This window comes from Balaenoptera physalus (genome assembly GCF_965194825.1).
Source record: "Balaenoptera physalus genome assembly, chromosome: 6".
NCBI classification, from domain to species: domain Eukaryota; kingdom Metazoa; phylum Chordata; class Mammalia; order Artiodactyla; family Balaenopteridae; genus Balaenoptera; species Balaenoptera physalus.
In genome coordinates, this window is record NC_138885.1 from 20,236,283 (window position 1) to 20,261,121 (window position 24,839).

Consider the following 24,839-nt stretch of genomic DNA (forward strand, 5'->3'; position numbering starts at 1 on the left):
CCTACAAAAACAAACCCAAAACAATTAAGAAAATGGTCATAGGAACATACATATCGATAATTACCTTAAACGTGAATGGATTAAACGCCCCAACCAAAAGACATAGACTGGCTGAATGGATACAAAAACAGGACCCATATATATGCTGTCTACAAGAGACCCACTTTAGACCTAGGGACACATACAGACTGAAAGTGAGGGGATGGAAAAAGATATTCCATGCAAATGGAAATCAAAAGAAAGCTGGAGTAGCTATACTCATATCAGATAAAATAGACTTTAAAATAAAGAATGTTACAAGAGACAAGGAAGGACACTACATAATGATCCAGGGATCAATCCAAGAAGAAGATATAACAATTATAAATATATATGCACCCAACATAGGAGCACCTCAATACATAAGGCAACTGCTAACAGCTATAAAAGAGGAAATCGACAGTAACACAATAATAGTGGGGGACTTTAACACTTCACTTACACCAATGGACAGATCATCCAAAATGAAAATAAATAAGGAAACAGAAGCTTTAAATGACACAATAGACCAGATAGATTTAATTGATATATATAGGACATTCCATCCAAAAACAGCAGATTACACATTCTTCTCAAGTGCGCACGGAACATTCTCCAGGATAGATCACATCTTGGGTCACAAATCAAGCCTCAGTAAATTTAAGAAAATTGAAATCATACCAAGCATCTTTTCTGACCACAACGCTATGAGATTAGAAATGAATTACAGGGAAAAAAACGTAAAAAAGACAAACACATGGAGGCTAAACAATACGTTACTAAATAACCAAAAGATCACTGAAGAAATCAAAGAGGAAATAAAAAAACACCTAGACACAAATGACAATGAAAACACGACGACCCAAAACCTATGGGATGCAGCAAAAGCGGTTCTAAGAGGGAAGTTTATAGCTATACAAGCCTACCTAAAGAAACAAGAAAAATCTCAAGTAAACAATCTAACCTTACACCTAAAGAAACTAGAGAAAGAAGAACAAACAAAACCCAAAGTTAGCAGAAGGAAAGAAATCATAAAGATCAGAGCAGAAATAAATGAGATAGAAACAAAGAAAACAATAGCAAAGATCAATAAAACTAAAAGTTGGTTCTTTGAGAAGATAAACAAAATTGATAAGCCATTAGCCAGACTCATCAAGAAAAAGAGGGAGAGGACTCAAATCAATAAAATCAGAAATGAAAAAGGAGAAGTTACAACAGACACTGCAGAAATACAAAACATCCTAAGAGACTACTATAAGCAACTTTATGCCAATAAAATGGACAACCTGGAAGAAATGGACAAATTCTTAGAAAGGTATAACCTTCCAAGACTGAATCAGGAAGAAACAGAAAATATGAACAGACCAATCACAAGTAATGAAATTGAAACTGTGATTAAAAATCTTCCAACAAACAAAAGTCCAGGACCAGATGGCTTCACAGGTGAATTCTATCAAACATTTAGAGAAGAGCTAACACCCATCCTTCTCAAACTCTTCCAAAAAATTGCAGAGGAAGGAACACTCCCAAACTCATTCTATGAGGCCACCATCACCCTGATACCAAAACCAGACAAAGACACTACAAAAAAAGAAAATTACAGACCAATATCACTGATGAATATAGATGCAAAAATCCTCAACAAAATACTAGCAAACAAAATCCAACAACACATTAAAAGGATCATACACCACGATCAAGTGGGATTTATCCCAGGGATGCAAGGATTCTTCAATATACGCAAATCAATCAATGTGATACACCATATTAACAAACTGAAGAATAAAAACCATATGATCATCTCAATAGATGCAGAAAAAGCTTTTGACAAAATTCAACACCCATTTATGATAAAAACTCTCCAGAAAGTGGGCATAGAGGGAACCTACCTCAACATAATAAAGGCCATATATGACAAACCCACAGCAAACATCATTCTCAATGGTGAAAAACTGAAAGCATTTCCTCTAAGATCAGGAACGAGACAAGGATGTCCACTCTCACCACTATTATTCAACATAGTTCTGGAAGTCCTAGCCACGGCAATCAGAGAAGAAAAAGAAATAAAAGGAATACAAATTGGAAAAGAGGAAGTAAAACTGTCACTGTTTGCGGATGACATGATACTATACATAGAGAATCCTAAAACTGCCACCAGAAAACTGCTAGAGCTAATTAATGAATATGGTAAAGTTGCAGGATACAAAATTAATGCACAGAAATCTCTTGCATTCCTATACACTAATGATGAAAAATCTGAAAGAGAAATTATGGAAACACTCCCATTTACCATTGCAACAAAAAGAATAAAATACCTAGGAATAAACCTACCTAGGGAGACAAAAGACCTGTATGCAGAAAACTATAAGACACTGATGAAAGAAATTAAAGATGATACCAACAGATGGAGAGATATACCATGTTCTTGGATTGGAAGAATCAACATTGTGAAAATGAGTATACTACCCAAAGCAATCTACAGATTCAATGCAATCCCTATCAAATTACCAATGGCATTTTTTACGGAGCTAGAACAAATCATCTTAAAATTTGTATGGAGACACAAAAGACCCCGAATAGCCAAAGCAGTCTTGAGGCAAAAAAACGGAGCTGGAGGAATCAGACTCCCTGACTTCAGACTATACTACAAAGCTACAGTAATCAAGACAATATGGTACTGGCACAAAAACAGAAACATAGATCAATGGAACAAGATAGAAAGCCCAGAGATTAACCCACGCACCTATGGTCAACTAATCTATGACAAAGGAGGCAAAGATATACAATAGAGAAAAGACAGTCTCTTCAATAAGTGGTGCTGGGAAAACTGGACAGCTACATGTAAAAGAATGAAATTAGAATACTCCCTAACACCATACACAAAAATAAACTCAAAATGGATTCGAGACCTAAATATAAGACTGGACACTATAAAACTCTTAGAGGAAAACATAGGAAGAACACTCTTTGACATAAATCACAGCAAGATCTTTTTTGATCCACCTCCTAGAGTAATGGAAATAAAAACAAAAATAAACAAGTGGGACCTAATGAAACTTCAAAGCTTTTGCACAGCAAAGGAAACCATAAACAAGACGAAAAGACAACCCTCAGAATGGGAGAAAATATTTGCAAATGAATCAACGGACAAAGGATTAATCTCCAAAATATATAAACAGCTCATTCAGCTCAATATCAAAGAAACAAACACCCCAATCCAAAAATGGGCAGAAGACCTAAATAGACATTTCTCCAAAGAAGACATACAGACGGCCACGAAGCACATGAAAAGCTTCTCAACATCACTAATTATTAGAGAAATGCAAATCAAAACTACAATGAGGTATCACCTCGCTCCTGTTAGAATGAGGATCATCAGAAAATCTACAAACAACAAATGCTGGAGAGGGTGTGGAGAAAAGGGAACCCTCTTGCACTGTTGGTGGGAATGTAAATTGATACAGCCACTCTGGAGAACAATATGGAGGTTCCTTAAAAAACTAAAAATAGAATTACCATCTGACCCAGCAATCCCACTACTGGGCATATACCCAGAGAAAACCATAATTCAAAAAGACACATGCACCCGAATGTTCATTGCAGCACTATTTACAATAGCCAGGTCATGGAAGCAACCTAAATGCCCATCAACAGACGAATGGATAAAGAAGTTGTGGTACATATATACAATGGAATATTACTCAGCCATAAAAAGGAACGAAATTGAGTCATTTGTTGAGACGTGGATGGATCTAGAGACTGTCATACAGAGTGAAGTAAGTCAGAAAGAGAAAAACAAATATCATATATTAATGCATGTATGTGGAACCTAGAAAAATGGTACAGATGAGCCAGTTTGCAGGGCAGAAGTTGAGACACAGATGTAGAGAATGGACATATGGACACCAAGGGGGGAAAACTGCGGTGAGGTGGGGATGGTGGTGTGCTGAATTGGGCGATTGGGATTGACATGTATACACTGATATGTATAAAATTGATGCCTAATAAGAACCTGCAGTATAAAAAAAAAAAAAAAAAAAAAAAAAAGGGGAGGGCAGACCCCTCCCCTCCCCCCCTCACCTCCAGCGCTGTAGCTGTCAATAAGCCACCTGTCTTCTCCAAGCTTCAGTTTCCTCATCTACCTGGCAGGTATGCTGTCAAAATCTGACGAGAGCAGAGTATAAATGTTGGTGCCTTGCCAGAGTGGAAGCCATCATTTTTGTGATTATGTCTTAATTCCATATTGCTTTCACTGCCACGCATATGGTTAGATGTTGCCATATTTAGCTGCTTTGTGTTTGCCCCACTGCAGCCAAGTGGGTTATATTCAATTTCTAACTTTCCCGAAGGCAAGAACCTTGTTTCATTCATTCATTCATTCAGAATAGATGTGTACTGTATGCCAGACAGTATTTTGAGGTCTGGTACTGCAAAAGTAAATAGGTCATAAGCTTGCCTTCATGGGACTTATATTCTAGTAAGGAAGAAGGCGGTGATAAACCACTAAGCAAATACATCGTATAGTAGTACGGTGAAACTTTCTATGAGCAATGATAAAATAAGGTAAGGAAACTGAGAAAGATGGGCAGAGTACTCTTTTTACGTACACCTGCCCCCTCCCCCAAATTCCCCTAAAGTCCTTACAACTAGAAGAGTCTGTGTCATTTTTTGTGGAAATGAGTTTTGAATTCTTCTTGAATCATGGGGAGTTTGAATTCATGTCTTTGGCCTGATTATAAGACTTTCTAAAATGATTGTGATTCCAGGTACCCAGGTAAGTGTCTGGAAAGAGCGATTGGCTTCAGAAATGCAAACGTTTTTTGAAAATCCTGCCCAGGCTCTCAAATGCATATCTTAGTCTTAGCTTCTTCAAACCTTGCAATCAACTCTTGGGAACTTGGCCTTTAGAGGTTTGTTCTGTCCATCATTGCAATTTGCTGTTCTTTAGAAGTTGATTTTTAGCTGCATGCATTCCCTCGGCCCTGCTTAAGTATGAACATAGGTCTTTTATGGTAAAAACACATTAGAAATGTATATTTTAATGAAAAACATTATTTGCCTAATAAACGCTGGTGGTATGAAATAAGTTTAGGTTCTGGAGAGTTTAGAAGCGTCTTTATGAGCTGGCCCCATCAGTAATGGTAGCCCTGGAGTGTGGCGATGTTTCTCAGCCCCCAGTGCCTCTCTTTGAGTTACCTAGACAGCTGTCAAAAATCCCAGTGCCCAGACCGGTTAGATCAGAACCTCTGTCTGCCTGATAAAAGCTCCCCAGGTGATAACAGTGTGCGGCCAACGTTGACCACCACGACTGTGTCTCATGGGAAGGCAGAGGCTGCCAGGCAAGCCTCTTTAAAGGGTGGTTTTCAAATGTAGCGTGCATCAGGATCACCCAGGAACTGGGCAAAAGCAGGTACTATCCCTAGAGATCTGGCTGCAGGAAGGCTGTGCAGGGCATGAGGATTACAGATATTCTAGGTGAGTTTGATATAGATAGTAGGGGAACCAAACTTAGATAGAGCTTTTCAGCCTCTGCCTCCCAGATGATTCTAAGGTATTCCAGAGACTTGAGGATATACTGGAAAATTGAGAGTAGAACAAAAGTTCTCTTGACCGGACCCCACTTCTCAAAGGCCTGAGTAACCTACATCTGCCATTTCCTTGTCAAATGTGCTGAGGCCAACAGCCCTTGGAATTTGAGGCACCCACCATTTAAATTGTGTGCATCTCAAACGTCAGGTGTGTCTGTTACCAAACCTGTTTATGCCACATACTTGTGTTGTAATTACATAATTTCATTAAATATTATGTCAACCGATATATATGTAATTGTGAAAATTAAGAACGGTCACTTCTGTACAAACTTAGATTGTAGCTTTGGAAGGATTTGGTCAAAGTGAGTGCTCTGAAAAATGATTCTCTGTTCAATTATGGATGGTTGAAGCAATAGTAAAATAATGGGAAAATTCCTAAGAGTTTTGAGGCTGCATTTACATTGCTCTACAAGTATTTTTAAGTTTACACAACACTTTAAAGAAATGGTAGTGATTGCATTATAGTTTTAAGTTAAAATAAAACATTACTGGTATATAGGTATCACTTTTCATTTTTGTCTACTTTAAAGGATTCTTTTAGCTGATCAACTACTTATTCCTCTTTTGTTAAATAAGAAACAATGAACAGTGATATCTGCTGTAAATAAGGAGAGTAGCTGTGATCAGCTATTAACATATTGATACAGCATTAATTTTCTATCTACTTTTAAACAATAGTAAATAATTTATTGAACTTTCTATTTTTCTTATAAAACACAATACCTCTTATTTAAATCAATCACTGAAAGGAAAAATTTGTCAAGGACCTGTTACTAACCTAGCTATTGAGCTGTACTTCACTAAAAGATTTGCTTTGGAAATTGTCTTCCTGGCTGCCCCAGGCTCTTGTCAGTACTGCCGTGGTCCACTTTATCCACTTCGTATCCAGTTGTTATTTATAATAAAGTGGTTAATCTCATCCTTAACACATCTCAGAGCTCTGATTCAGGGTTGGCAAACTCTGGCCCACAGGCCACCACCTGTTTTGGTATGGCCCCTGAGCTAAGCATAGTTTTTATGTTTTTAAACGGTTGAAAAGAAATCAAAAAAGAATAGTAATTTGTGACATGTGAGAAATACATGATTTTAGGTTTCACATATAAGGCAGATCATACCATATTTGTCTTTTTCTATCTGACTTATTATTTCACTTAGCATAATGCCCTCAAGGTTCATCCATGTTGCCACAAATGACAAGATTTCATTCTTTTTTATGGCTGAATAATATCCCATTGTATATGTCTACACCACATATGTGTGTGTGTATATATATGTGTAAAATGTGTGTGTGTGTATATACACACACACACACACACACACACACACACACACACACATTAAATATACATTCACGTTTTTGTGCAGCCGCCATCCAGCTCCAGAACTCTTTTCATCTTGCAAAACTGAAACTCTGTACCCATTAAACAACTCCCCATTCCTCTCTCCCTCCCAGCCCCTGGCAACCATCGTTCTACTTTCATTCTCTGAATTTGACTACTCTGTGTATCTGATATAAATGGAATCATACAGTATTTTTTTTCTTGTGACTGGCTCATTTCAGTTCACTTAACGTCCTTAAGGTTCATCCATGTTGTAGCATGTGTCAGAATGTACGTTCTTTTAAAGGCTGAATAATATTCTATTGTGTGTGTGTGTGTATCACATTTTCTTTATCCATTCATCCATCATTGGATACTTAAGTTGCTTCCATGTCTTGGCTATTGTAAATAATGCTGCAATAAACATGGGAGTGCATATGTCTTTTCAAATTAGTATTTTCATTTTCTTTGGATAAATACTCAGAAGTGGAATTATTGGATCACATGGTAGTTCTGTGTTTAATTTGGGGGGGGGGGAACCTCCATACTATTTTCCATAATGGCTGCACCATTTACATTCCCACCAACAATGTACAAGGGTTCCCTTTCTCCACATCCTCGCCAGCACTCGTTATTTCTAGTCTTCTTGATGATAACCATTCCAACATGTGTGAGGTGATATCTCCTGTGGTTTGGATTTGCATTTCCCTGATTATTAATGATGTAAAGCATCTTTTTTTTATGTACCTGTTGGCCATCTCTATATCTTCTTCTCTGTATCTTCTGAAAATGTTTATTCAGATCTGCCTGTATTTTAATCAGATTGTTTGAGGGTTTTTTCTATTGAGTTGTATGAGTTCTTTATATATATTGAGTATTAGCTGCTTATCAGGTATATGATTTGCAAATATTGTCTCCCATTCAGTAGGTCGTCTTTTCATTCTGTTGATGGTTTCCTTTGCTGTGCAGAAGCTTTTCAGTTTGTGTAGTCCCACTTGTTCATTTTTGCTTTTGTCGCTTTTGCTTTTGGTGTCAAACTCAAGAAATCATCGCCAAGACCAATGTCAAGGAGCTTACCGCCCATGTTTTCTTCTAGTTTTATGATTTCATTTGTTATGTTCAAGTCTTTATTCAATTTTGAGTTAATTTTTGTGTGTGGTGTAAGGAAATAGTCCAGTTTCATTCTTTTGCATGTGGTTGTCCAATCTTCCCATCACCATTTATTCAAGAGACTCCTTTCCCAGTTGTATATTCTTGGCTCCTTTGTTATAAGTTAATTAACCATATAGGCATGGATTTATTTCTGGGCTCTCTATTCTGTTCCATTAATCTCCGTGTCTGTTTTTATACCAGTACCATACCGTTTTAATTATTAAAGTTTTGTAATGTAATTTGAAATCAAGAAGTGTGATACCTCCAGCTTTGTTCTTTCTCAAAATTGCTTTGGCTAATTGAGGTCTTTTATGGTTCCATACAAATTTTAGGACTATTTGTTCTATTTCTGTGGAAAAGGCCATTTAAATTTTGCTAGAGATTGCATTGAATCTATAGATTGCTTCAAGTAGTATGGACATTTTAACAATATTCTCCCAATCCATGAGCATGGAATATCTTTCAGTTTATTTGTGTCTTCTTCAGTTTCTTTCATTAATGTCTTGTCATTTTCAATATACAGGTCTTTCACCTCCTTGCTTAAATTAATTCCTAAGTATTTTATTCTTTTTGATGCAATTGTAAATGGCATTATTGTCTTGATTTCTCTTTCTGATAGTTCATTATTAGTGTATAGAAGCACAACAGATTTTCGTGTATTGATTTTGTATCCTGCAATTTTACTTTTGTAAGAATTTGTAAGTAAGAATTTGTTTATTAGTTCACAAAGCCTAAAATATTTATCTGGCCCTTTAAGAAAAAAGTTGTGAACCCCTGACTCAAATGCCAGCTCTTCCCGAGTCTCTTGCCTTTTTAGCTGTCTCTCTAGGGAGCCACTGCTTCTAGTCCTACCCTTTCCCACTGTCCCTGAGGGCTTGCCTATAGCCTGGCTTTAAAGTAAATGTGTTGAATGTAACTGGGTCAGTTTTTCAAGGGTTCTTTGTTCACCTGTTTAATCCTGGCCAATCCTCTGGTGTGTAAGACCCCAAGCTCCTAGATCTTCTAAAGCACAAAATATTTGTAAAATCACATCTCAGCTTTTAAAAAAATTTAATGGGTTAATAACTACCTGATTTCTACAAATACAAATTTATTTTAAATTCCTCAATTTACTTTTGGTGCCACCATTACCTTTTTGAAGTTGTATGTACAAGCCCTTCTGCTATATCATGATATCTATATTCCCAAGACATCTCCAACTGCGAAATCACACACTAAAAATAACAGAACTTAGGAGAAAAATAGGGTCAGACCAGTCCACTTCAAATCTAAACACTCTGAACCACAGCCCTTATAAAAAATAACACTCCTAATAAAAATTGCAGCAGGGTTGAAAAAGACACATTTAGAACCTAAAAAGTAAATACTATAATAACTACATAACTTCACCTTTAAAAAAGTCAAATCAGTATGCTTGTGCAGGAGGGGAGGTTAGGAGGATTTGAGGCTACTTCCATTTCACGGAAGCTCGGTAAGATGCCCAGTGATGGAAGAGACCCCCACGGGAGCACTTCCCAGACAGAGCCCACGGCCGCCCTGAGCCAGGAGGGAGAACAGGTGTGGTGCGCAGTCCTCGGTCCCTCTGTGGCTTATTGCATGCAGTTGAGTGAGCTTCTTTTGCATTCAGCTGCTGTTACTGATTCTACAGAATATTAATGTGCTGGGGAAAAAATCGCATATGCGCCAAAGCCACTAAAGTGCTCTGTTCACATCATTCCCTAGTTTCCCCCCATGTAGGAGCTCATTAATATTGAAGAAACATGCATTTTAGCAGAACTGACTGTACTTCCTCCTTTAGACTCTCTCACTTCTTACCTTTCTCCAAATAATGTTACGTATTAAACAGCAGTATGGGCAGGAGAAACTGAATCCCAATAACTGGCCAAAAACACAAGTGGATATCCAATGAGCATTAACAATTTCAGGTCAGCATTTATGTCAAGACAGCGTGTATATATTGCAGTATATATTAAATGCAAAGAGAATGAAGAATAAAAGGGTGACTGGAAGGTTATTAAAGCCCCTCACTTCCGGGTCCCAACTGGAGAAATTCTCAGCTGCTGATTGAGTGGCATGTTCAGTTCACATGGGCTCCATCATGTGCAAATGTACATCCAACAAACTGAGAATGGAGGACAATATTGTTTTTTATTCCACCAAAATTTGAGGTGGTGAGGTAAGCCTCAAAGACCAAGTTCTAGACATACGTCTATAATTTTTTTAAAGACACATACAAGGTTGGGTATTTATAAATATATATCAACACATGTATAGGGCATGACCATAAGAAAATGAAAAACCCTTAACGATATAACACTAGAGAAAGATAATAAACCCACTGGAGTTGAAGAATATTGAGCATTCTCAGGAGGAAGAAGAAATACAGAAAATTAGACTTTGATAAATGTTGTTAAAAGAAAGATAACTCTAGCATTTTTTGCTCAGGGCATATAAAATGAGGTCATATTGGTCCTACTAGAGAAAATGTGGAGCAGCTTAGCAGAAGCTGAGCTAAGCGACAGCAGTCTCGTGGAAGGTGAGATAAGGTGTAAGTAGCACCTTGTTAATCAGCCAGAATCACATCACAGTAAACACTGGGAACATTGTAGTATGCTGGCAGAAATCCTCAAAAGGGTGTCAGAGCAAAAAATTGATGCAAAGTAAAATAATGGGTTATTTCTTTTTTCTTTTTTTTTTTTAATGTTTGAGGTGACCAAATTCATTTTTTTAAAATAAATTTATTTATTTTATTTATTTATTTTTGGCTGTGTTGGGTCTCGTTGCTGCACGCAGGCTTTCTCTAATTGCGGCAAGGGGGGGCTGCTCTTCGTTGTGGTGTGCGGGCTTTTCATTGCGGTGGCTTCTCTTGTTGAGGAGCACGGGCTCTAGGCGTGCGGGCTTCAGTAGTTGTGGCTCACAGTCTCTAGAGCGCAGGCTCAGTAGTTGTGGCACATGGGCTCAGTAGTTGTGGCTCATGGGTTCTAGAGCACAGGCTCAGTAGTTGTGGCACACGGGCTTAGTTGTTCTGCAGCATGTGGGATCTTCCCGGACCAGGGCTCGAACCCGTGTGCCCTGCACTGGCAGGCAGATTCTTAACCACTGCACCACCGGGAAAGCCCAATAATGGGTTATTTCTAAGTGTCCAGAATTAGCTTGTGGCCGGACTGTAGAGAGACAGTTAAGTGTCAGGGTATGAGCAGCTGTCAGAGGTAAAATGTGAAATGTTTGAACAAGCCATTGATGGAAAATGAGAAAGGGAAGAGTGACCTCAGCAGTGTTAGAAGAAATGCCATTCAAATGAGTAACTGCATAGATAAAATGTTGGCTTTAAAGTTTTGCCAGGTTGGAATGTTGCAGTGGGTGGGTGTATTAACTAAATTTGGAACTGCATTCAAATGTGAATATTAGATTATACACACACCAAAAAAAATAATTTCTCAAACAAATTAAGGGTTTTGTTTTTCTCTGATTTAAGTAAGACAGGCAACTCAGGGCTGTTTTAGTGGCCTATCATCTGGAATCCAGGCTGTTTTTGTCCTTCTACTCAGCCATCTTAGTAATGGCACCTGTCCTCAAAGTTACCTCTTGATCCAGTATGGGTGCTGGAGCTCCAGCCATTAGGTCCTCAGCCCACTTAGGATGCAAGAGGGAAGGATAGAAAGGGTACATCTCTGGTGAGGCAGCCCTCTTTAAAGAGTTCTCTTGAAAGTTGTACCCAGTCTTGACCTACCCCAGTTGCTAAGGAGACTGGAAAACGTGACCTTTTATCTGGAACTATTGCTGCCCTAAATAAAAGTGGAGTTCTGTTCATAAGCAGGAAGAGTGTAACCACCAGCTCTTTCTGCCACAGAGGAGATATATGCTGAGCTACTCTTTGTATTAAATGAAGGGTAGGGAGGATGCCCAGGAAATATGCCTGTGTGGGACATCTCCGGATAAACAAAAGTTGGGGTAAAGATAAAAATAAAGAACGAAAAAATGTTATCACAGTAGGAGTATGTCAAAGATCACTTGGCCAGATAAAAGATATGTATGATATATTCTCTTTACTAAATAAGCTAGCACAGACACTACCTTTCATAGAACCATGGTGAAGAGCTTTTTTCCAATCCTGATTCTGCCATGTCATTTACTAGATGACCTTAGACAGGTGTCTTGATCTCTCTAAGCCTCAGTTTGTCCATCTGTAAGGTGGCAGCAGCAGTCCCTCCCTCCTAAGGTGGTCGTGAGGATTAACTGAAAAGCTGCATAAAGAGTCCCAGTACAGGCAGAGCCCAGCACACGGGGCACCACGCCCACTAACGTGGCTGCTAGAAGTCCCATTCAGCTGAGAACAGAGCAGCTGGCAAGCTCTTGTCACCTCATGCTGGCGGGCGAGGAGGTATCACACTCATCCTGACCCAGTCCTGAACAACTCGGAGGAGTTGTTTGGTGAAAGAGAACGAGAAGGGGCAGGAATATTGGGAGGAAGGCGCCCTCTCGTAGTCACAGAGAGTTGAGTGTTCAGTGTGTACCCGAGAGCTTCAAAGCCAGAAGAAAAAATATGTCTATGAATGGAAGACTATGCCTGCAGACCCCCAAGGGAAAATGACTGATTAGGTGATTGTTGAGGAATCAGGATACTTCCCATATGTACAATTAATTCTGTGATTACGGCAATCCCAGTGATGAGAAATTAGGAAACACCAAAATCGTTACCTTGACTTCATGGGGGTCAGAGCCTTGGATTTTGGAAGGATGCACAAAAGATGAAAAAAAGAGAGGCAAAGAACTAAAATTGTAGTAAGTTTAGAGGAGTCTAAACCTCAAAAGTTGCCACCTCTTCCCCCAAAAGTCAAGGACAGCAAAAAAGAGTGTTTGAACACTTCAGAGTGTTTGAAAGCTTTTCTCAGAATAAAACATAGTGACTCATGTGTAGTTACCATGGAAAATATCTAATAAAAGAACACTATAATGAGCCCCCATGTACCCCTTACCCAGCTTCACCAATTATCAACTCATGGCCAGTCACGTTTCATCTTTATCCCCCGTCCCCAGATTATTTTGAAGCAAATCCAAGACATCTTCTTATTTCATCCCTAAGTATTTCAGTGTGTACTTCAAAAATATAAGGACGCAAAACAATTTAACCAACAATACCATTATTGCACCTAAAAATAATTACTAGTAAGTTCTTAACCTTGAATACACACTGTGCAGATTTCTTAGATTAGTCTCATAATTTTTTCATTTTATTCAGTCAGGATGCAAATAAGATCCTCACATTGTGATTGGGTATGTTCCTCAACTCTCTTTTAATGGAAGTTTATTTGCTGAAGAAACCAGGTTATTTATCCTGCAGAGTTTCCCACAGTCTGAATTTTACTAATCGCATACCTATGGTGTGATTTGCCGTCTTTCTCTCCCTACTTTATTTTCTGAAATTGGTAGATAAGATATTCCAGTTTGATCAAATTCAGGTTTGACTTTTTGCAAGGCTACTTTGGAGGTGTGGTTGGGGGTTACCATCAGGAGGTACCGAAGTCTGGTTATCTTGCTTTTCTAGATGTTCTCAGCCATTAAAAATCATTGCCTAGATCCATTAGTTCATCGGTGCTTGCAGTGGTGATATTCTAATTAAGTGTCTTTACGAACTCAATTTAAATATTTTGGATGTTTTTCAGTCTCTCAAAGTTATTCCTACTGATATTATATTGACTTTTAAAATTAGCCGATTTAAATTTCATAAATGCTAAGTTTGGGAACATCTGGAAACTCATCTAAGGAAAGAGACCTGGATAACATCTGCACTCAGCTGGCCCCCTCTGCCTTTTCCAGATTCGCTCCTTTTTTAAAGGAAAGCTTTCTCACTTTACAGTTTTTAAGTGGAGTTAAGCCTCAGCCCCTCTGCTGTCTCCATATGCTTTGCCAGCTGAACTTTCAGACCTACCAGCTAGACAGGTTCCCTGGTGATTAATGTTTTTCCTAGAGACCCAGAGGCCCACAGTGGTGCACATATGGTATCTAATGGTGAGTAACTGAGTTAATGGTGTGTGAAGGTGACCTGAATAAATATGAAATGAGAACTAATGTGGAATATGGCGAGCTGCTCCTATAATAAATTTGGAATATTTCTGTTTTTGCATAAGTGGGTATTAGGTAACTCTCTTGTAGAGAAGCTATGTAGCCCTGAGCTCAGAAATTCTGTCAAGGACACAGGAGATCAAATGCCTTCTCTTTTGAACCTTTTTAATGAGGACACTCGCTTTCCCTTTTTCACATTCTGTTGGAATTTGGAAGATCACGTCATTCTCCTTTTACACTTCCTCTTTCTAAACTGAGAATTGCAAATGACCAAGACAGATGAGGCACTGGTGTGGCTTATCAGTTTATTTCCAACCCTTCCTTCTAGGAAAAATAGATGCCAGTAGAATTTGACATGCCCACTTTATTTCGCTGTGGGCAAGTAGTTTATTTGCAAGCATCTGTTTAGGGCTGGATTGCTACCTGGCTTTCAATTTGCTTTTGATTGTTACAGCCATGTCAATGAAAAATAATTTGAGCATGACCCCCCCCAAATCTATGGATATTAATTTATTGATAAAAATGAACAATACTATAATAATGTTATGTACATTCTAAAAACCTTGAAAACTACAAACAAATATTTTCTCATTTTTTTCTTACATCCCCTGGATTTCCTTGTGCATCCCACTTTGGGGTGCACTTCATCAGTTAGGTTAGGCACTGTAATGAGGTTCCAGTGAAGCAGTGGTACCCTCCAGACAAACCACACACCAAAAGCAAAATTCAACTTCACCTAATTTGTAAAATCAGGAAATACAGAAAGAAATTATTTTAGTTATTTTCAACATAAAAGTTTCTGTTGTTTTCAGAAGTGAAATTTTATTTTGAATCACATGGCAGGGCCCCATATCCATTTCAAAGGTGGGACTTCTCGAAGGACTTGAATCTGACTCTATTTCCACTAGTATCTGCATGAAAGAGTGTGACTGTCACCAAGGATAAAGTTAAGTCATGATAAGTATTCTAGCATATGAAAACTCAATCACACACCCCCCTCCCAAAAAATCTAGCATAGTGGTCACTGATTTTTGCTAAAATAGTCAATGCAGAGTTCCTTTTTTTAAAAATTTTTATTTTATAGTTGATTAACAATGTGGTGTTAGTTTCAGGTGTACAGCATAGTACAGCAAAGTGACTCAGTTATATATATACATGTATCTATTCTTTTTCCAATTCTTTCCCCATTTAGGTTATTACAGAATATTGAGCAGAGTTGCCTGTGCTATACAGTAGGTCCTTGTCATTAAATTATTTGGGGGCCAGGTCTCCCCTGAAGTGGGCCACTTCCCATCTCTCTACACGGTTTGTTTTGCTGGATAAACGTCTCTTATTCAGTATCGGTTTTGCCAGTTCTCAGACTTGTGCTTCTCTTTGTCCTGTTTCAAACCCCAGAGGTCTTTGCTTTTTGGACTCCTGACTGTTTCATTTAGCAGATACCTACTGAGCAACTTCTGATGCTGTTGATCTACACTGGTGCTCAGAGACATATATGACTAGCTCCTTGCCTTCCCCGGAAACTGGGAATCAAGTTGGGGACGTAGACACACCATGCCCTCAAGCACTGTTAAGGAGGTGGGACCCAATATAGGGGAAAGGATGAGGGTCTGTGGGCTGGGAGACACAGTAAGTACCAGGAGAGTGGGGGAGGCAGGTGGTGCCATTAGTGATCTGCTTGAGGAAAGTGTCAAAAAGAAGGTACCATTTGAGCGCATCTGAGCCGTGGGCTCAGGATGGAAGAAAGGCTTGATAAGGTTGACAAGTCCTAAGAAAAATCCCAACCCTGGCACGGCTGTTTGCTGTTTGAGTCACTTGTCCACATCATCTCATGTAACTTTTTTGGGCCTCTCTGGAAGGGCAGGTTATCACCGGAAGAATCCAGGTTCAAGTGGGTGAAACCACTTGCCCAGGAGCACACAGCCGGTAAATGGTAGGGCCCAGGCTGAAACCCAGGCCTCCTGACCCCGGCTCTCTCACCCTTTTCCCTGTGCCTCCCTAGGGCAGGTCATGGTGAGTGTCGGTTTGGGGGCAGAGCTTCAGAACTTGCATGGTGCCTGGGAAATGTGTGAGGGGTCGGGGAAGAGGTGTGGACTGAGTGGGAGAGAGGAGGGTACACAAAGCGAGAAGGAGAGTTTCCAAAGTGATGGACAAGCTTGAGACCTCAGCTTTATATTCCCAGTGTATTTTAATTGTTTCTGTTTTCAAACTCTTCTAAATTGGACACTTTAGCTGTTTTTCTTTTCTAAATGTATTTATTTGCAACATTTTAGATTCAAATGTGTGTGATTAGGCTGATCCCTTTTATTTTGCTAACTTCATGTTTTCAGAAAGTCAGGAATGAAGGGAAGAAATTTCAAGAGACGTGATTTATTTCAAGGAGAGGGAAGAAGGGTATTTTTAGCTTCCCTCTTAAAATCGGTCCTTCACTAAAACACCAATGGTTAGCTGTCCTTCAAATGGAATGTTCTCTGCTGTGCCAAAATCAGAATCTTAATCTGGACTTCCCTGGTGGCGCAATGGTTAAGAATCCGCCTGCCAATGCAGGGGACACGAGTTCGAGCCCTGATCCGGGAAGATCCCACATGCCACGGAGCAACTAAGCCCGTGCGCCACAACTACTGAGCCTGCGCTCTAGAGCCCGCGAGTCACAACTACTGAGCCCACGTGCCACAACTACTGAAGCCCATGCACCGCAACAAAAGAAGCCACCGCAATGAGAAGCCCGCGCACCACAGTGAAGAGTAGCCCCCGCTCGCCGCAACTAGAGAAAGCCCGCATGCAGCAACAAAGACCCAACGCAGCCATACGTACATACATACATACATTTATTTATTTATTTTTAAAAAACTTAATAAGTGCAGACAGATTATGCCTGGCATTGGGAAGGTGGTTCTTGGTTTGATTGGAGCAGGGCAAGGAAAGAGCCCGAGAGAGGAGAGTCCTGGGTTTTAAATGGCCTGGTTTATCACATGTCAGGTTCCAGCCTTTACAACAGAGATGCGTTGACACTTGCTGTTCAGAGGGGAGAGATTATGCACATTATTACCAAAGGACACATCCATCATCATGAAGTCGTGGGTATTAATGCATATAACACTGGGCTAAGTGCCTCGGAGAGGAAATTTAACAAGCACAGCCCTTGTGCAGTAGAGCTGAAGCCTGGAAATTCAAAACAGCAGTGGAAGCAAGCCTGCGAGGGCCCACCTGGAGGTGGGATCCCCTCAGTCAGGGGCCCAGCATTGAGGACAACAGACCCGTTGGCGAGTGAAGGATCTCTTCTATTCCACAGGGGGGCCTCGCACCCTCCAGGGTCAGCAGTGGGCCCTCTCTCTGCCGGGACGAAGCGCTGGGTGTTATTTCAGAGGCCCGCAGAGAGTGGGGTGCGTGATTGTGTGTGCGTGTGTGTCGGATAATGTGGTGGGAATTATGACCCCATCACGTAATAATAAAGGAGTCCTATTTGTTTCTGCGGATGCTCCTGTGAGATAATGGGCAGGTTTGCTCCTCCCTTATTTTACGGGCAAGAAAACTGAAGCTTGGCCACTGGCCCAAAGGTCCCACAAGAAGTTACAGAGCTGGATACAAATCCAGATTGCTTCATTCTTGACCCCAAAGTGCCTACTAAATTTTACACAAATGTGGATGGGTCCCCAAAAGGGGCCAGATAACTTCAGATCAGTGTGGGGGCTCTTCACAGGCAATTACCGATTCCCTCCTGTCCGTACTCTAAGTGATGAAGCAGGGCTGGAACAGGTGGCCCAAGTCTGCCATCCATTCTGGGAGACGGGGCTTATGCCAAGTGCCAACTGCTGGTAAGAGCCCCCAAGCGCAAGGATCTTCAAAAAGCCCTCAGCCTTTTTGAAGCGGTGCTGTTCACCCGACATGTAACTGGTCCAACGATGAAAGAGCTTGTTGGCACATTAAATTATATCTTATTCGGAGATGTCTCCCTCCTGTGCAGACTTTGCAGTCAAGATCTGGGACAGCACCAGTGGGCACATTTGTGACCTGCCTAATCTGTTTGGCTTTCCCAGTATTCCCAAAGAGGTGCTTTTGATTATTCATTAAGGCTCCGAAGAGAAGAATACCTCCAAATACTACCGTAGAATCAAATCGTTTTATTAATTCTCCAGTAATCAGTGAAACACTGAAGGAAACTTTTCTTCAGTCCCAGACTGTGTGTTGCTGTTTCTCTACAACACGGTGGCCTGGTCTTGTGGTTTTTGTTATTCAGAATTAAATTAATGGAGCCAGTCTTGCAGCTCCCCCGACCTGACCCCCATGTTTGCAAGGTCCAAGGAGAAGCATGTGCTTATTCAGTGTAGCCTAAATCGTGTCCTTGTGTGATTCAGCAAACGCAAGCTTCCCTTTCTCATTCCAACGTGGGAGAGGCTAGCAGGAAAGTGAGGTATGTGGGAAACCATCCCTCTTTAGAACGAAGGATGGAGGTGTGCACTGTCCCGTAGATCTGGCTCATATACAGTTTCTCTTCCTGGTTTCCCAACAAAATAGGGCTGTCTCTGTTTATCCCGCCTCCCAGATTTCTCCATGGTCGCTGCATTGAAATGTACCCTTCAGGGTGGCCAAATGTGATTTTGGAGACAGGTGTTATCCTTTTTTTTTTTTTTTTTTTCCTGGCTGTAAGGAAATTACATGTGGAAAAGTGAGAAACTGCAGGAGAGCAGTTCCCTTTCATCCTGCAGCCAGGTCAGGTGTGTGTTCTGCCAGCCACCTCGTGTGTGCTTGTTCGTACATCTTGCTTCATGTGAAAGAAACGTTTTGAAATTAATAAAAAGTGTTCCTGGATAAACTATGAGTAAAGACAGATGGACAGATACAGCTGCACTGTCCAGTAACATGACTATATGAAAGGCCCTGATTTTGGTGAAGTCAGTGACAGATCCACAGAAGCTGGCACTTGAAAACAGAAAGTGTCATGTTGTTTTTCGTTACTGAGAGAGACCGAAAGAGAGAGACATTTTTCCCCTTCTTGTAGAAAAAAAAATACATTAAGTGATTGAAAAGTATTAATCTAACACTTTTTGGTTTTCATGCAGTCATGTTTTTGTTCCTTATTGACATGATTGTGTAGATTTTATACACAAAGTTCAGAAAAGAAAATATTCACAGTCTGTGTTTCTTTTCTGTTATTATTATTTATTTCGTTTCATGGTTATTGCTGAAAATAATCTTTGATCCAAAGGAGCGGGTGTTAACAAATGATCCCCTACAGCTGTCAGGTGGCCCAGGTGCACCTCGGGTTTGCAGCTGGAGACCAGCCTCGGTCTGATTCTTTGGGGGAGGGGGAGAGTGAGTTATTGGAGAGGTGACCCCACCTGGAGACAAGGGGTCTGCCTTTTGGAACCCCTGACAGTTAGTCACTGCCCTCTTCAGTAGAGGGCCGCTCTCTGGAAAGGGGTCAGATGTGAGATTAACGATTAGTGCTAAACATCCAGGGACGGTGAGCTGGTGGGAAAGGGGACCTGAGCGGCTGTTAGTAGCCACTACGCCTCCTTTCCTTTGCAGACGAATGGGTGTTGCCCTTGGGAGAGCAGAGAGGCAGGTGCTTTCAGTCATAAATTTAAAAATCTTGCAACTCTTGGGCTCAAAGGACCTTCAAATCATCAGGCCCCTCATTTTACAAGGGAGGAATTCGAAGTTGCAGAAGATAAAGTAGGTTGTCCAGGCTTCTCTGGGTCATTCCAGAAGAACTAAAGCTTATACCCAGATGTCTTGCCTCACAACACTTCACTCTGAATAGCCTTGCACAGCCCCACCCAAGACTTCTCGTTGGATAACTTGAGAAATTCACAAGGGAGAAGTCCAGGCGGCAGGGAGGAAGGTCACGCGTGGCGTTTGCAGTTGACAGCTGCCGCAGGGTGAAAGTGCGGTTGATGAGGACGCTTTCCATCCCTGGACTTTGGCAAAGTGAGAGAACACTGAGGGAAAACGTTTGCCCACCTCCTTTTTCTCATGACTCACCAACCCAGCACCTACCTCTTCCCTCTATCTGCACTTCCCCTGCTCAGAAGCGCTTTGCCCTGTGCCTCTCGCCTTTCTGTGTTCCTGCCGTCTGATAAAGGGAGGGAAGAGAGTGATCTTGAGTCCTCTGGCCGTGGCCTTGCCACCAGTGTGCTTGGTGGAATGACAGTGTGACCCTTCCTCACCGCTCCGTGTCCCCACCTGCAGCACAAGGCCCTCTACCACACGCTTCTTGCAGACGTCGGTTTCCAAAGTTCAGTCGTCCGCACCAAATCGTGACTTCTGTTGTATCCGTACACCACCTGGACTAATTAACTGAATATTTTATTTTATTATTATTTTTAATTTTTTTATAAATTTATTTATTTTATTTATTTATTTTTGGCTGCATTGGGTCTTCGTTGCTGCGCGCGGGCTTCCTCTAGTTGCAGCGAGCGGGGGCTGCTCTTCGTTGTGGTGCACGGGCTTCTCATTGCGGTGGCTTCTCTTGTTGCGGAACACGGGCTCTAGGCACGCGGGCTTCAGTAGTTGTGGCTCGCGGGCACTAGAGCGCGGGCTTCAGTAGTTGTGGCTCACGGGCTTAGTTGCTCCGCGGCATGTGGGAACTTCCCGGACCAGGGCTCGAACCCGTGTCCCCTGCATTGGCAGGCGGATTCTTAACCACTGTGCCACCAGGGAAGCCCTAACTGAATATCTTAAATGAACTCACTTTTAAAATAATTACTTTAGCTTTGTCCTAAGTGATTATTATCTATGAAATCACATGGATATGTTACTTAGGTTTTTCTAAACCACATATATATTTACAACTGTTAAAATTAAACATTTTTATCCATATTTCACCTAAAATCACCTTATATATGTAACCATTAAGTTGAAAGCGTGAGACCCCATAAAATACAAGCAAGAAAAACTCTTCTCCCTTGAACTGTACGGTCTTTTCTGCCCCTTGGATCCAATTTTGGCAGGTCCTTGTAACTCTCAAATAATAAAAAACCTTTCTGCTACTTTTAGTCCCAAGAACAATCCAAGTGCAGTAATAGAAGTATCCACTTTAGTTTAATACTTGAAACTCTGAACAGCATTTCAAGTTAAGCTCCTTCCCTCCTGCCTCTAAGTGCAGCTTCGCCTGGGAAACCTGAAGGGGAGGTGGCAGGTGTGGCATCTTTGTTTCCCCAACTTGTAGGGCACCTTCTCACCCTCCCCACCGTCTTCCTACCCCCCAAACCAGCTGCTGATGTTCTTCCAACAGGTACAGTGAGGAGAGGGCCGATGTGGGGAGAGGGCAGGTAAGGTCTTACTGGCACCGTCTGGTATGAATGCTACCTAGTCCCAGCAGGTGTCTGATGCTGGACCTTCTCTCTGGCAGGACCATTGTGGGTCCTTGGGGTCCCCCCTCTTCCCACAGATCACTCATCCACAGTAATATGTTCCCTTATCACAGGCGATGCCACCTCAGACTGGTCGAGTGGCTTCCTCTTGGCACCAATTTCCGGTAGCCCACACTCCCCATGGCCCCTTGCACAGAGCCCTTCCCAGTAGGACTTAGTCGGTTGCCCCTCTGTGGGGTCCACACCTGTACCAAGAGAAACCGGCATCCATTCCTTTGAGAAATTCTAGGAGCTCTGGGAGATGCCAAAGCAGGCCCTGCTCACGATTCCTCCTTCAGGGCATCCTGTTGACCCCAGTCTCCACCCATGAGGCATTGCAGGGCTTAGGTCTGGCACTGATCTGTGTGCCTCAGAAATTCCCGGGAGTGCACGTGAAGCTCTGCAAGTGGTCCCCTAGAGGCCCTTCTTACCTGGTTAGGTAGCAGAGGGGAACAGCCCACAGCTCCCCCAGGACGGCCTCCCTCCTTCCCTCTTGGGGTGTGGGGGCGTGGGCTGGCTGCTCACTTTGGGGGGCACGTGGTACCCATGTTTGATTGCTGGCCTCTGGGGCCTTGGTATAATGGACGAAGCAAGCCCATATGCACACTGCCGCACCTTCCACGGGGGTCCTGCTGCTCTGCCGAGGTGGTGCCCAGCCCCAGTGTTCCAGAAGCCTTCCCTGGAGACACACAGGACACTCCTGCACAGCGGCCAGGTCGCCTTTGCCATCAGACAGCATCTGATTGCGGGGCGTGGGCCAAAGCCCATCAGAATATCATCTCCTCCACTTTGTCAGGAGTGGATGAGTCTCTCGGGTCAAGTCCGTTCCATCCACAAGTCGCTGACCCTGTGGAGGTTCTATAGAAAATGCAGCTTCCGATTTGCCAGGCAACCTCTTGGTTTTCTAACCTTCCATCGTGACAGCTCTCTCTTTGTCACGGGACAGTCTGTTTCTGTGATTACTGCCCAGACAGACTGATTAGCGGAGCTCCTGAAAGAGCCTGGTTACACATTTAGGCCGCAGTGGTCTGTTTTCAACCTTTCAGCCTGTTTTCTGAGCACAGTCGCATAGTCGGGGGGGGGGGGGGTGCTTTGTGGCTTTCAGGCTGGAGCAGAGTGAGGGGTAACATTATCCCTAAGTGACTGAGTCTGCATTGGTGAGGAGACAAGCCAGCTTTACAATTTGAAGACCTCCTGCCCGTCACAAAGCAGAAAGGAGGTCGTGTCAAAGGGCTTCTTGTTTTTACAAGCTGGCTGGCACATCCCCAGGGCCCTTTAAAAGGCATTCGTTAAGTAGCAGAAAGCTCAGTGCTAAGGCAGAGAGATCCCGGAAACCTGCAAGTGCTGGGAACAGGGAAGCATACTAACTCACCAACTGGTTCTGAGGGCAGGGTCTGGAGGGGGGGCGCTGGGCGGTGACTCGAAGGCTCTAGCCCCCCCGGACTCATCGCTAGGTTGTCCCATTTGATGGCTCAGGGCAGTATTAGCACTCTGTGTTTTAAACTGAGAGTATGTAGTTCAACCGTTTTTACATACATTTCATTATTCCCATTTCTAGCTCAGCACAGATAGTCAGTGTCTAATAGAACTAGGAAGTGATATTATCCCCTGTTTGTAGATCCATCAAGTTGCAAAAACAGGGCTGATGGCTCTTTCCACATTACTCATGTATTTAGCCTCAGAAATCTCCCAGTTTCTTTCTTTAGGCCAGAGACCAAAATCTTCACCTGACCAGACAGTGGAGAATAATAAGTCAAGGGCTCTTGAAGATTCTTTCCTTTTCACTCACTCTGTTCTTTTGTCCTCCGTCCCAAACACAAAGGTAGGTAGGCTCTAGAACCACTCCTGTCATACTTGAGGTCAGCCTTACATACGACTAACTATTCACCCACTGCTCTAGATGAGTTGTAATTTATAGGTGAGGTCCAGTCAAGAATAAGTATCTATTTAAAATAGATAACCAACAAGGACCTCCTGTATAGCACAGGGACCTCTGCTCAGTATTCTGTAATAACCTACATGGGAAAAGAATTTGAAAAAGCATAGATACATGTATATGTATAACTGAATCACTTTGCTGTACACCTGAAACTAACACAACATTGTAAATCAACTATAGTCCAATATAAAATAAAAAATCTTCTAAAAAAGAGTAAGTGTGGAGCCCAATACAGCAAAAAGAAGTGGAGTCCCTTCTTTTTATTGCCCGTGGGCCCGTAGCTGGACTGCCGGCCAGGCTGGAGACGAGAGCAAGTTTCCTCTTGTTGTTATTCCCCCTGTAATTATTGAGCACCATCTTGTCTCCTAGAGAGGTAAGGATCGGGGGGGAGGAGGAGTGAGGGGTGGGTAGGCTTTAAGAATCTTAGCTTCCTGGAGTCTTCCAGAGCCCTACGAGGCCTGAGTGGGACAGAGCAAGGACCCACACACACCCACCTTAACCTTGGGATGTTACTTGAAATAAATGAGCCATGGACTGCAAAGACTTGAAATTATTCTGTAGTGTAAATTGTTTCTGCTTCACTGCTGAAATTCACAGAGATTTGCATTTTAGAACTTGACTTCTAATCTTGGAATAAAAGAATTTCTCATCTTTGTTGAATTTTCGACTTCAGGAGCAGGCAGGTGAGGTAGTTTCTTTTTGTCTGTCTCTTGCTCCCTCCCTTTCTTTGACCTCACAACTCAAGAGAGAACCTTATACTTGGTAGCTCTGTTGAAAGGAAGATGAATCAACCATGAAATACATCTTTTAAGGTTTGCAACTCTCTTTTTATTTTATTTTGATTCAAATACATCCTTAGGTGAAGTCACGGACCTTAAGCTCATTTGCTGGGAGCAGGTTTTGACGTAGAAGAACTTGGCTCCTGAAACAGGGTGGGAAGGTGGGCGGGGCTACAGTAGGTGGGAGGAGCTGGGCCGTGCCTGAGACATCTTTTCCTGTAAGTGCCTTGTTGTTCGTGCGCCCTCTTAGTCTTCTTCATGCAGCCAGTGTGGGTTTACCGAGCACCTGCTCTGTGCCAGTTCTCTGCGGTCACAGAACCTACAGTGTCCTGACCTTCAGAAGTTCACAGTCCCATTGCGTGGACACATAGAGTGACAGTGCAGCCCAAAGGGGCCAAGCAGGAAGATACCAAGGGTACACAGGAGGCGGTAGCTAACTTCCCCTGGGTGAGCCCAGGAATGCCGACTTGTAAAGGATGAGGGGGAAGGAGTCCATTCAGGAGAGAAAAGGAAGGAGGAAAGAAGGGCGTCTCGGGAAGACGATGCGATGGCAGGCCAGACACGTGCGAGAGAGCAGGAGAGGTTCGGGAATATGGAGTAAGTTGTAGGGGGACCTGAAGCAAAGG

General features: G+C 42.1%; 1 protein-coding gene across 9 annotated transcripts in view; it reads left to right on the forward strand.

Moving 5' to 3' along the window:
- Positions 1-24,839, forward strand: part of MGAT5 (alpha-1,6-mannosylglycoprotein 6-beta-N-acetylglucosaminyltransferase) — a 374,663-nt gene that overhangs the window by 292,802 nt on the left and 57,022 nt on the right. The window lies entirely within an intron of this gene.